Here is a 12,724-nt window from a genome sequence, read left to right as displayed (position 1 = left end):
AAAACACTGGACATATATTCTCTCGTTCGTAAAGCAAGTCTATGATCACAAAGTTCATATTTCCTACTATCTCCTGATTCCCTATGATTAGGGGTGTCAATGGACCAGTTTTGGATTGGACCCATCCAAACCAAAATCAATTTGGATGGATTGGACAGACCAATAACATATATGAATTAGATCAGTCCAGATTTAATGGTCCAAAGTATTTATTGGAATGGGTTGGACATGGTCCATCCATAATGAATTTATATTAGATTGGGTTGGATTGAGCCAATATCTGATCCATTGATAAAAGATAAGAATATAAGTATAAATTGAGCAAATTTGGATAATTAAAACAAATTTGAACAGGTTATTAAATGGCCCAGACTTTAATTGGACCAGTCCAAAATGATTCAAAATATTCATTAGATTGGATTGGACCTGATTTATTTATAATGGACTCACATTGGACCAAATCCAGTGCAATTGACACTCTTAATGGCTTGCACTCGTCATTAGGCCCAAGTCCATGTGTCAGTGATGCAAGGAGGTTGGTTCTACTATGCACCGTGTGGAGCAGATTCAAGCCCATTCTTAGGCCCGCAAAAAGTGAGAGGCTTTTTCCTGATCTTCCCTTATGTCAAATGAAAGTCCTAAGTGTCAATCACAACTAAATCCTTTGGAGGAAAATCCTACTCTTTCATTGGATTTGATGGGTGGATCCCCAGCATCCGGGAGAGGCAATAGTCAGGTTGAGAAGTTTATGTGCCTCTGAAATTTGCTTAGGGTGTCATTAGATGAATTGCAAGACGTCCAGGTTCGTGAGTGGTTCAAGGCAAAAGGTTTCAACATGACCGAACTAATTCAACCAATCACAGTAGACAGCTCTGTTGCAGAAGATGAGATTGAATCCTTGAACGATAGCTCGGATTAGTCATCCGATAGTTTGGATTACCTCCCAGGTAGCAGAAAGTCAAGATACTTGGATTTGTTCTATGATGTAAAGGTTACAAATCTATCTAGTGGCTTGAAAGGTAATAGGAGTGCGAGAAGTGTAAGAGGATGAGGTAGAGGAAGATTTGCAGCCTTTTCTTAGATCTGCTGGGGAAGCACGGTTTCCAGCCTTAATCTCAGTCTAGATTTTCTAGGTCGTGTTTCAGTTGGTTAACCGTTGATTTTGGTCAGGAATCTGCTGAACCGGATGGTTAACCGTTTGAACCATTCGAACGGTTTTAATCGTTTCCCAGTTTTTAAAATTTCTTTTATTTTTTGTCAGAACGGGCCGGCTGTTCGAATCGAATGGTCAGAAAACCAGGCTCACCAGTATGAATCTTCTTAAGTTCCTCTTGCTTGACTTCCAAAGCATCACAGATTTATAGATATCTAATATTAATATGCTTGAACCTAGCTAGAATGGAAAATAGAGTTATTACTCAGATGGATGACACTCTAACTGTCTGAGTGAAAAACATATTTTTCTTGCTTTAGTCTAAATTCCTATTGGGATCTCTTTATCCACATCGGTCTTTGCTTGTCTTAGTGATGGCAATGAATCGGTTTCAATGGTGGACAAGGCAATCCACTTTTGAAGCTTTGACTACCACAAGACTGCTTCCACATGAAAAAGTAATAAAATATCTAGATGTGGATTTCCATGAATCCAAATCATATTTGCATTTATGTAGCCATCCAGCAATTACCATTTTTCAATACATAAATAAACTTTGGATATTCCTTAAAGGCATCTGAGTATCAAATTCATAGCTGCCCAATGTTTCTTGCCTAGAATTTATTTGACCAATCACAAATTCTTTATAGCAAAGGGTTTGCTTAATTCCCTTTAGCTTTTCAATCTTCTTAACATCTTGGCCAACAATCACCATGTCATTGACCTATAGTTAGATAATGGTAAGCTTATATCGGAAAAATCCTTCACAAAAATATAATGGTATTAAGTAGTTTTACTGAAACCATGATCTACTATAAATGGTTCCAACTTCTTGTACCTACTATCTTGGGGCTTTATTAAGTCCATAAAGACTCTTCTTTTGTCTACATACTAGATTTTCTTTACTCTTGTCTTTGAACCCCTCTGGTTGCTCCATATAAATTTCCTCTTCAAAATCTCCTAGCAGAAAATTTGTTTTCACATCTAACTGTTCAACTTATAATTTCATGCTTACAACCATATAGCAAGAATCACCTAGATAGAGGACATATTAACAATTGGTGAGAAAATCTCTTCAAAATCAATCCCTTTTGTTTGGTTGCATCCTTGTACAACTAGATAAGCCTTATATTTAGGCTTTGTATCACTTTCTTAGCCTTGACTCTATACATCCACTTATTTTTGAGTGTTTTATTGCCTTCAGGTAGCTTTACACGGTTGTAAGTGTTGTTTTCTGATATATTCTAAACGGACCTTGCAGTTTGGTAGATCTTATTAATGGATGTTCAATAGGTGGTTTAGGAGATGCTTGTTCTTCGGCCACTTATCTATCACTTGAGTCCTCTCTAAGTGTAAATTCAGGATCTGTGTGTACATCTTCATACTCATCATGCAAGACCACAGATGAAGATCTTGGGTCAAGATTTAAGCACAGACCTTAGCTTTTCTACACTCTCAAGGTCTTCAATGGTCTAATCATCAAAGAATATTACATTCTTATTTCAGATGATTTTCTTATATACAAGATCTTATATCCTGTAGCCAAATTCTTTATGTCCATATCCCATAAAATGCATTGTTTTCCTTTATTGTTTTCGATCTAAGTGAGTGTTGACCATTGGGACTGTAGTAGAGTCGTCCTCGACTCACGCAACTGTGTAGGAAAAGGGGGACCCTTTGGAATGTGCATGAAGAAGAGCGACTCCTACTAGTTTTTCACTGAGGAAGGGGCCCCGACTAACGACCGAATATTCCACCGAGTGGAGAAGTTATAGTACCCCTGTTGATGGTGTTTCAGCTGGAGAGTAAAGTTCACCATCACCAGGGTCAGCTCAACATCACAGACAACACAGTAGGACATAAGTCCAAGAAGGAACCTAAATGAGTTTGGCATCAGCTACATCAGCAACACCCTGTACCAGTTTAGCACCTCGACGAACCCCTCGCTCAATGGGATCCTCAGCCAAGCCTCCAAACTGTGCTCATAAAGACATAGTTCACCGAGCCATATCCCCGGGCACCAAGACGCAGGGTGTGGTGCCAAAACGATGACTTGACTATAGAGAAAGCTCTGCTTCCATCTCGGAGGGACAAGCCTTAGCCTCCTCAACTTCGGCAGCCACAAAATCTCTCAGCTCAGGCTCGTAGTTCGAGCCGTGAGAAGAGCTAGAACCGGAACTACTAAAGGACCCAAAAGAGGAAGAGGACTGATGAGATGAAAAGGACATACCGGGCAATTCACAAGAGCTGAGGAGCGACGACCACCAAGCTATCTGCTGTGTTAGTTGCCGAGCTATACACTGTCTTCCCTTTTATAACCATCAAGGGAACAGACCAAGACAAGATCAACGGTGCAGATGAAGAACCTCTAACAATGCCGCAGAAGACCAATCAAAACGACCAATAACGTATGACGGAAAGCCTCAAAAACCGATGTGGCATCCTCCGTAGGCAGTAGTTATGCCTATTAATTGCACCGGTTCAACTACACTACTGGTCCAATCTTTGATGCGGAGACTGAAGTACTGGTCCAACCTTCGAAGCAGACCCTCGACTAGGCCACTCAAGTCCTCGGATAGGCTGCTTAAGGCTACAAGGCCACACAATAGTCTGGTTGAGGACTCCCCTCCTCGAAAGCAGAATTGGGGGAGTGGTTTGGGAACCGAAACTTCGGTTCTCATTTTAGTTTTGCAGCCAATGAGCGAAAGACTTCTAGACAACGACTGACATGGCATGGACAAATCATGACAACTTTAGTTTCACAGCTCGGCAACCCTGAAAGAACCCGTCTTCACAGCCCAGCACCCCGTGGCCGAACATCACAACCTCAGTTCCAGAGCTCGGCCTCCAAAGTCAGCAAAAGGCCTTTCCTCATCATACGGCCCAGCTAAGCCTCGATTTCGGAAGGATGGCACATCAAAGCCGAGCATGACACAAACCCCTATTCCAAAATAAGGATCCAACTCCAAATCTCGATTAACCATGGTCGAGCATCACCACAGCACCAAAGCTTGACTTCCACTTGGAACCAAAGTCGTTCCTCAGCCCCAACAGGATGGACTCGGAAGCTCAGTTTGAAACTTTGGCCCTTTGTCAAGCTACACAACCGCACAACATTTCGGGGAGTGGTTCAAATTCCGAAGTCAGAGCTTTTAGAGTTCTGCAGCCAACGATGGGAAGATTCCTCGGCCATTCCCCATATTGCCTGGTCAAATTGAAGAAACCAAACCCCACTGGGTAAGGAGATGAGAAAGCCTATTCTAGTCTCGTTTAACAACGAACACTACAAGAAATTATGTCATTAGCGACCAATACTTAACGTCTGTTGAAAAAAAAACTGTCATTGTCAGACATTAATAACATCAAGAATAATGTATCATCGTTATTACTCCACAAAACATTGCTATTTAGCGACCAGTTTCAATATCGGTAATTACTGATCAACTAGTTTCGTCATTAATCATAAAATATTAAGTTAAATACCTAAAATAAAAAGTTTCCCTCTCCTTGGAACTCGGGCACTCCATTATTAATTATTAATAAAAGGGAAAATCTATGATGTGGAAAATATATCATATGGGAAGAGTTTTGACTAATCAAAACCCATCTATAAATTTTGATAAATAACACCTGATGATTGGCTACCACGTTTATGATTCCAGCTGTGGTCAGAAACTTTTTAGATATCATATCTTTTCCATATCATAGTTTTATAGAATAGATAAATTTCTTCCTTTGATAAATCCTCTTTCAATTGATAAATAGTTAGGGTGTTTTAATATATTTTTTTAATTTGGATACTTTGTTTGTTTATGCAAATTGATTGAAATGAGATTTAAAAACCTTACCTCATTGCTAGCAACTTGATCGGGGATTGATTCCAATCGGCAATTGATCTTATCAAGATTTCAGTCTTATTAAAATAAATTTGAGTTCCATCCTGCCTATATTATTACGTTGATTCAACATGCTCATTTTAATGAAAGTCAAAGGAAGTGAAAAGGTAAGGTGTAAGCCTATTAAAAGGCTTGATACCTTCCTACATAATCATTCAACATAAAAGCTTAAGTTATTAGATAAGAAAAAAATAATCAAAACAATAAACAAGAAAGTGAGCACACATAGGATTTTTAACGTGGAAAACTTATAAAAACTTAATGGAAAAAAACGCAGAACACTAGTCTCTAGAAAACTTACACTCTCTTTAAAACGGGGGATTAAATTGAAATGGAAAAAAACGCAGAACACTAGTTTGAAATATTTGAATTGATTTGAATGGTTTAAATTCAATTCATCACCATTTAATGTTCATTGAAATGGGGGCATTAAATTGACATATCGGTAATCATTTTGTTGACATGATTAAGGTAATTAAGTCATTTAATTGAAGTTAATTTCAATCCCTAACTGTACTTGGAACCAAATGCCACTTGGCACATGGTTGGGCCTATACATAAAAGGAAATCCAATTGATTAATTGTAACATTCCTTCTTAACTTAAAATAAATTGGATGCCATTGAGAGCCGATAATTCAATTTAAATGCTCTTCTCTAGATTGAAATGGCAATTGAATCAATCTCCCTTAATTAAGGGGCCATGTTTAGCTAATTGGGAAATCATTTGTGAAGAGGCCACTTGTCAGTTAGGTGTAATAACACCTCTTGGGTAATGTGGTTGGTCAAGATCCAACCAGAATTTCTTCCCCCCTCTTTTTGTTTATTATTTATTATCTTGAATTCATGTTGGGCTCAATGGGATGGAAGGTTTTAGTGGGACCTAATGTATGGGCCCTCTATCGTATTAGCCCAAGGTGTTGGAGCCCAACAATATTTGAAGAAAATAAATAATAAACAAAAGAGGGGGGAAGATATTCTGGTTGAATCTTGACCAACCACATTACCCACGAGGTGTTATTACACCTAGCTAACAAATGGCCTCTTCACAAATGATTTTCGAATTAGTTGAATGTGGCCCCTTAATTAAGGGAAATTGATTCATTTGCTATTTTATTATAGAGAAGAGCATTTAAATTGAATTATCGGATCTCAATGGCATCTAATTTAATCCAAGTTAAGAAGGAATGTTACAATTAATCAATTGGATTTCCTTTTATGTATAAGCCCAAACATGTGCCAAGTGGCACTTGGTTCCAAGTACATATAGGGAGTGAAATTAACTTCAATTAAAAGACCTAATTACCTTAATTATGTCAACAAAGTGATCACCGATATGTCAATTTAGTGCCCCCATTTCAATCAACATTAAATGGTGATTAATTGAGTTGAAACCATTCAAATCAATTCAAATCTTTCAAACCAACTCATCATCTATTCGGGATCTTCTATAAATAGAGGCGAAAACAATAGGAAGCACGGATCGTCTTTCTCCCATTCGGCTCCCCCTTTCAACCACTGCTTCCATTCGTCTCTGACTGCTTCCGTTGTTTTTTAAAAAGGAGAGGAAACACATTGCACTAAGATCAAGGGAGAAAGAAGAAAGGCCCCAACTCTTCAACTGCCAAAGCACCAAAATTGCTACAACTTTGTGACACATCAACCTGTGAAATTCCCGTGATTTAAAGGGCTTCTATGAATTCTACAAGCAAGAAAATTGAGCGTGCGTAGATTTTCGTTCACACAAGGTTGGGCATAATTGCTTCTCATAATTGTAAGTCCTATTCGCAGCTTTGGCTTTTGTCCAAGACAAGAGAATCAGAGGGTTTTGTTTGCCAAGAAAAGGAGAGTTTGTATCCCATTTAAATTTCTGCAAAAAAAATTAAATTCCTTTGAATTTGTCCATATTTATTTTTTTGCTCTAAATTTACACACGAAATTTGTGTCAACAAATTTGTAGCACGCCCAGTGGGAAATCTCTTTCCTTTCATCTCTTAAGTCAACACATCAATTTTGTTTTTGCTAATGGTTTGGAGACATGGCTCCAAAGAAAACCATTTCAAGTGTCATCAGAAATAAGAAAAATGCCATATATAACTCAAGCTCATCTGTATCAAGTGCATTTTTAGCCTCCAACCATGAGAGGCCAACCAAAATGCCAAAAAGGGACTTTCGAGGTTGTCAATGTCAAAGGACACTAATACAAAGGGGGTATCCCCGACGAAAGAGTTCATCATAACAACCTTCTTGGCATTGTACATATTGATGTTTGTTCTATGAGTTTTAGAGCTCTTTGTGGTGCTTTGTACTTTGTTACATTCATTAATGAAGGACTGTCTAGGCTTATGCCCTTAAGTCCAAAGATCAAATGTTGATACCACTTAAACACTTTCACGTTAGTGTTGAACGATAAATCAGTAGAAAAATAGAAGTGTGTTGGTAATGCCAGTGAGCACCAAGGCTCATTTGATAACTATTATAGAGAATATGGTATCAGATTGGAAAAGATTATTCCCAAAATAGAGTAGTAGAAAGGAGGACACACACCATAGTTGAAAGGACTTAAGTGCTAAAAGCCATGAGGACCATAATAGACTTAATAAATCTCTCTTCCTCTATTCTACTAAGAGGAAATTTTGTTAATAGAGTTTGGAGAGGAAGTGACATTTCCTATGAACACCTACAAATCTTTGGCTATAGGGCTTTGGTCTACATTTCTATGGACGAAAGATCGAAGCTAGACAATAAAGGAAAACAATGCAATTTATGGGATATGGACATAAAGAATTTGGCTACAGGATATAAGATCTTGTATATAAGAAAATCATCTGAAATAAGGATGTAATATTCTTTGATGATTAGACCATTGAAGACCATGAGAGTGTAGAAAAGCTAAGATCTGTGCTTAAATCTTGACCCAAGATCTTCATCTGTGGTCTTACATGACGAGTATGAAGATGTGCACACAGATCCTGAATTTACACTTAGAGAGGACTCAAGTGATAGATAATTGGCCGAAGAACAAGCATCTCCTAAACCACCTATTGAACATCCATTAATAAGATCTACCAAACTGCAAAGTCCGTTTAGAATATATCAGAGAACAACACTTAAAACCGTGTAAGTCTACCTAAAGGAAATAAAGCACTAAAAAATAAGTGGATGTATAGAGTCAAAGCTAAGAAAGTGATACAAAGACAAGAGTAAAGAAAATCTAGGTGATTCTTGCTATATGGTTGTAAGCATGAAATTATAAGTTGAACAGTTAGATGTGAAAACAAATTTTCTGCTAGGAGATTTTGAAGAGGAAATTTATATGGAGCAACCAGAGGAATTCAAAGACAAGAGTAAAGAAAATCTAGTATGTAGACAAAAGAAGAATCTTTATGGACTTAATAAAGCCCCAAGATAGTAGGTACAAGAAGTTTGGAACCATTTATAGTAGATCATGGTTTCAGTAAAACTACTTAATACCATTATATTTTTGTGAAGGATTTTTCCAATATAAGCTTACCATTATCTAACTATAGGTCAATGACATGGTGATTATTGGCCAAGATTTTAAGAAGATTGAAAAGCTAAAGGGAATTAAGCAAACCCTTTGCTATAAAGAATTTGTGATTGGTCAAATAAATTCTAGGCAAGAAACATTGGGCAGCTATGAATTTGATACTCAGATGCCTTTAAGGAATATCCAAAGTTTATTTATGTATTGAAAAATGGTAATTGCTGGATGGCTACATAAATGCAAATATGATTTGGATTCATGGAAATCCACATCTAGATATTTTATTACTTTTTCATGTGGAAGCAGTCTTGTGGTAGTCAAAGCTTCAAAAGTGGATTGCCTTGTCCACCATTGAAACCGATTCATTGCCATCACTAAGACAAGCAAAGACCCATATGGATAAAGAGATCCCAGTAGGAATTTAGACTAAAGCAAGAAAAATATGTTTTTCACTCAGACAGTTAGAGTGTCATCCATCTGAGTAATAACTCTATTTTCCATTCTAGCTAGGTTCAAGCATATTAATATTAGATATCTATAAATCTGTGATGCTTTGGAAGTCAAGCAAGGGGAACTTAAGAAGATTCATACTGGTGAGCATGGTTTTCTGACCATTCGATTAGAACAGCCGGCCCGTTCTGACAAAAAATAAAAGTAATTTTAAAAATTGGGAAACGATTAAAACCGTTCGAATGATTCAAACGGTTAACCATCCGATTCAGCAGATTGCTGACCAAAATCAACGGTTAACCAACTGAAACACGACCTAGAAAATCTAGACTGAGATTAAGGCTGGAAACCGTGCTTCCCCAGCAGATCTAAGAAAAGGCTGCAAATCTTCCTCTACCTCATCCTCTTACACTTCTCACACTCCTATTACCTTTCAAGCCACTAGATAGATTTGTAACCTTTACATCATAGAACAAATCCAAGTATCTTGACTTTCTGCTACCTGGGAGGTAATCCAAACTATCGGATGACTAATCCGAGCTATAGTTCAAGGATTCAATCTCATCTTCTGCAACAGAGCTGTCTACTGTGATTGGTTGAATTAGTTCGGTCATGTTGAAACCTTTTGCCTTGAACCACTCACGAACCTGGACGTCTTGCAATTCATCTAATGACACCCCAAGCAAATTTCAGAGGCACATAAACTTCTCAACCTGACTATTGCCTCTCCCGGATGCTGGGGATCCACCCATCAAATCCAAAGAAAGAGTAGGATTTTCCTCCAAAGGATTTAGTTGTGATTGACACTTAGGACTTTCATTTGACATAGGGGAAGATCAGGAAAAAGCCTCACTTTTTGCGGGCCTAAGAATGGGCTTGAATCTGCTCCACACGGTGCATAGTGGAACCAACCTCCTTGCATCACTGACACATGGACTTGGGCCTAATGACGAGTGCAAGCCATTAAGCCTCTTATGGGCCACATCTGAATAACCTGAACTAAGAGGCCCTTTAAAAGATAGGATTCTGTCTGGGCTTGGGCATAAGATGATGGGCCCACTTGACCTCTCAATGCATGCTTGTTCACTGGGATGAAGCAACGATTCAAAATTTGAGTTGCCCACCATCACTGGTGACTTATGCTGGAAGAAGACATATAGAGGAACGGTTGGGAGGGTTGATGGTGATGGGCTATCTAGGATACCAGCGGTTGAGGATACAACCCCTTCCCATCCGCCGGTTGGAACATTGGAGGATCCTCTTCCTTCTTTTGCGATGCCTTCTACGACGTCGTTTAGGACCTCTGTTTTCCATTAAAATAGGTGAAGGTCTTCAGGCACCACTGTTTACCGCTGATGTTGGTCGATCGGAGCAATGATCCCCAACGCCTGAGAATTGAAAAAGCCTCTCCGTGTCGTAGATTACACCTTCTTGTATTAGCCATAGTAATTAGTGTGATGTGTGAACAACAAGGTCATCCTCTGTAAAATAGATGCAGAGCTCATCTTCTTGTCATTATTATCCTTTGGTAGAATCCAGAAAGATTGTAATCCCCCGTTTTAAAGAGAGTGTAAGTTTTCTAGAGACTAGTGTCCTGCGTTTTTTTCCATTAAGTTTTTATAAGTTTTCCACGTTAAAAATCCTATGTGTGCTCACTTTCTTGTTTATTGTTTTGATTATTTTTTTCTTATCTAATAGGCTTACATCTTACCTTTTCACTTCCTTTGACCTTCATTAAAATGAGCATGTTGAATCAACGTAATAATATAGGCAGGATGGAACTCAAAATTACATCTTACCTTTTCACTTACTTTGACCTTCATTAAAAGGGGATTTATCAAACGAAGAAATTTATCTGTTCTATAAAACTATGATATGGAAAAGATATGATATCTAAAAAGTTTCTGACCACAGCTGGAATCATAAACGTGGTAGCCAATTATCAAAATTCATGGATTGGTTTTGTGATTGTTAAACGAGACTTGAATAGGCTTTCTCATCTCCTTGCCGAGTGGGGTTTGGTCTCTTCAGATGAGTGGTTAGACGCATGCCCTTTGTCCTATTTCATAAATTGTTTTAGTTGATTAATTTTATTTCTGTTGCTAAGGTTGTGTTTGGTTGCAATATAAATTTGTATTGATGCAAAGTTATAGCAGTGCAAATGATTTGGGTGAAAATTTTGATTTATTTTTGTGCCAAATTTTACCTTATTTTCTTTGATTGTAGTTCAAATAAAGTAAAATAAGATGTGAAATAGAATAAAGTAAAGCGCAAAACAAAATTAAATCAAAATATTCATTAATTTTATTTGCACTCCTATGCATTTTTATACTAATGCAAACAATTTTGTGTTCCAACCAAAAGCAGCCTAAAGCTCAGTTTGAAAAGAGTACAAACACAAATATACATGTAGGGTACAAAATCTTCTATTTTGTATGTATTTACACTACACAATTGTATTTGTACTCTTTTCGAACTGAGCCAAAGTAGTTAGTAGTATTGGTAAGTAATTTCTTTTTTAGGGGTTTCTCGTCTTTACTCTGTTGTTTTCTTGCTTGTGGAGTGAAATTTTTTTAACCAAAGAAAAAAAAGAAGATATTTTCATTGGTAACAAAGAAAAAAAGAAACAAAAGTTTAGGTAGAATCCTACCTAATGGCCGGTAGTGGTTGTCATCAAACTACATTTCACATCACGCATTCATATGTCATTAGCATCTTGGACGAGCCTCTATATATTTTATAAATTATGAGATTGTGAGCTGTGAGAGAGAGATTATCTTTATTCTAACTGTGCAGCTTTCTTTCTAGTTCTGGTCCACAGTGAGTATGGCTTTTAAAGTTGCTCAATCCGAAGTGGTGTATGAACTAAGGAGAAGAACCAGGTAGTCCTTGTTGATAGGGTGAGGCCGAGCTACAAAGACAAGGCTACGCTTTAAGACCTGTGATCAAGAAAGAAGTCAGAGGCCCAAGGAATTATCTCCAAGTAAGTAATCTAACGCTCAAGTTAGTAAGATGTGGTAGGTGATCGGGCCGAGCTATGAGGATGTTGGTCCAACCAAAGTAGTAGTGCTGGTCCCAAAAGTAGGATCCCTTACCTCGAGCATGGAGTACTTTTTTATGCCCAAAGATCCGTATCCTGGCTGGAGGTACTCGGGATAGAGTCCCATTCCCTAGTGGAGTCATCTTTCCTTACTCCTCCTTATCCATAATTGTGCTCATCCGCATGACGTGTAGTTGACATGGATGGAAGGATAAAACGGGGGCCACAATAATAGTATAGCTAGGCCAACATGGCCAAGCTAGGATGATGTGGCAGGGCGATAGTTAGGCGGCCACGTGTCTCACAGGACCAGTTCAGCCAGGACCCGAACACCACTCCCCTAGTTTTGAAGTTGAGGAATTAAGTAGTCCAATTCGTTCTTTGACTGAAGAACTTCAAGTTGATGTCTAGATGGGCTTCTGGACCTTTTGGTGTTCTTCGGTGAAGGTCGCAATCTTGAGAACCAGGCAATATAGGGAATGGTCGAGGAATCTTTCCATTGTTGGCTGCATAACTCTAAAAGCTCTGACTTTGGAATCCGAACCATTCCCTAAAATGTTGCACAGTTGTGTAGCTTGGCGGAGGGCCAAAGTGTCAAACTAAGCATCCGAGTTCATCGTATTGGGGCCAAGGAACAACTTTGGTTCCAAATGGAAGTCGAGCTTTGGTGTCGTGGTGA

This window comes from Nelumbo lutea, chromosome 5 (genome assembly GCF_056320005.1).
Source record: "Nelumbo lutea isolate HS-2025 chromosome 5, American lotus-T2T, whole genome shotgun sequence".
NCBI classification, from domain to species: domain Eukaryota; kingdom Viridiplantae; phylum Streptophyta; class Magnoliopsida; order Proteales; family Nelumbonaceae; genus Nelumbo; species Nelumbo lutea.
This window is presented reverse-complemented; position numbering follows the sequence as displayed.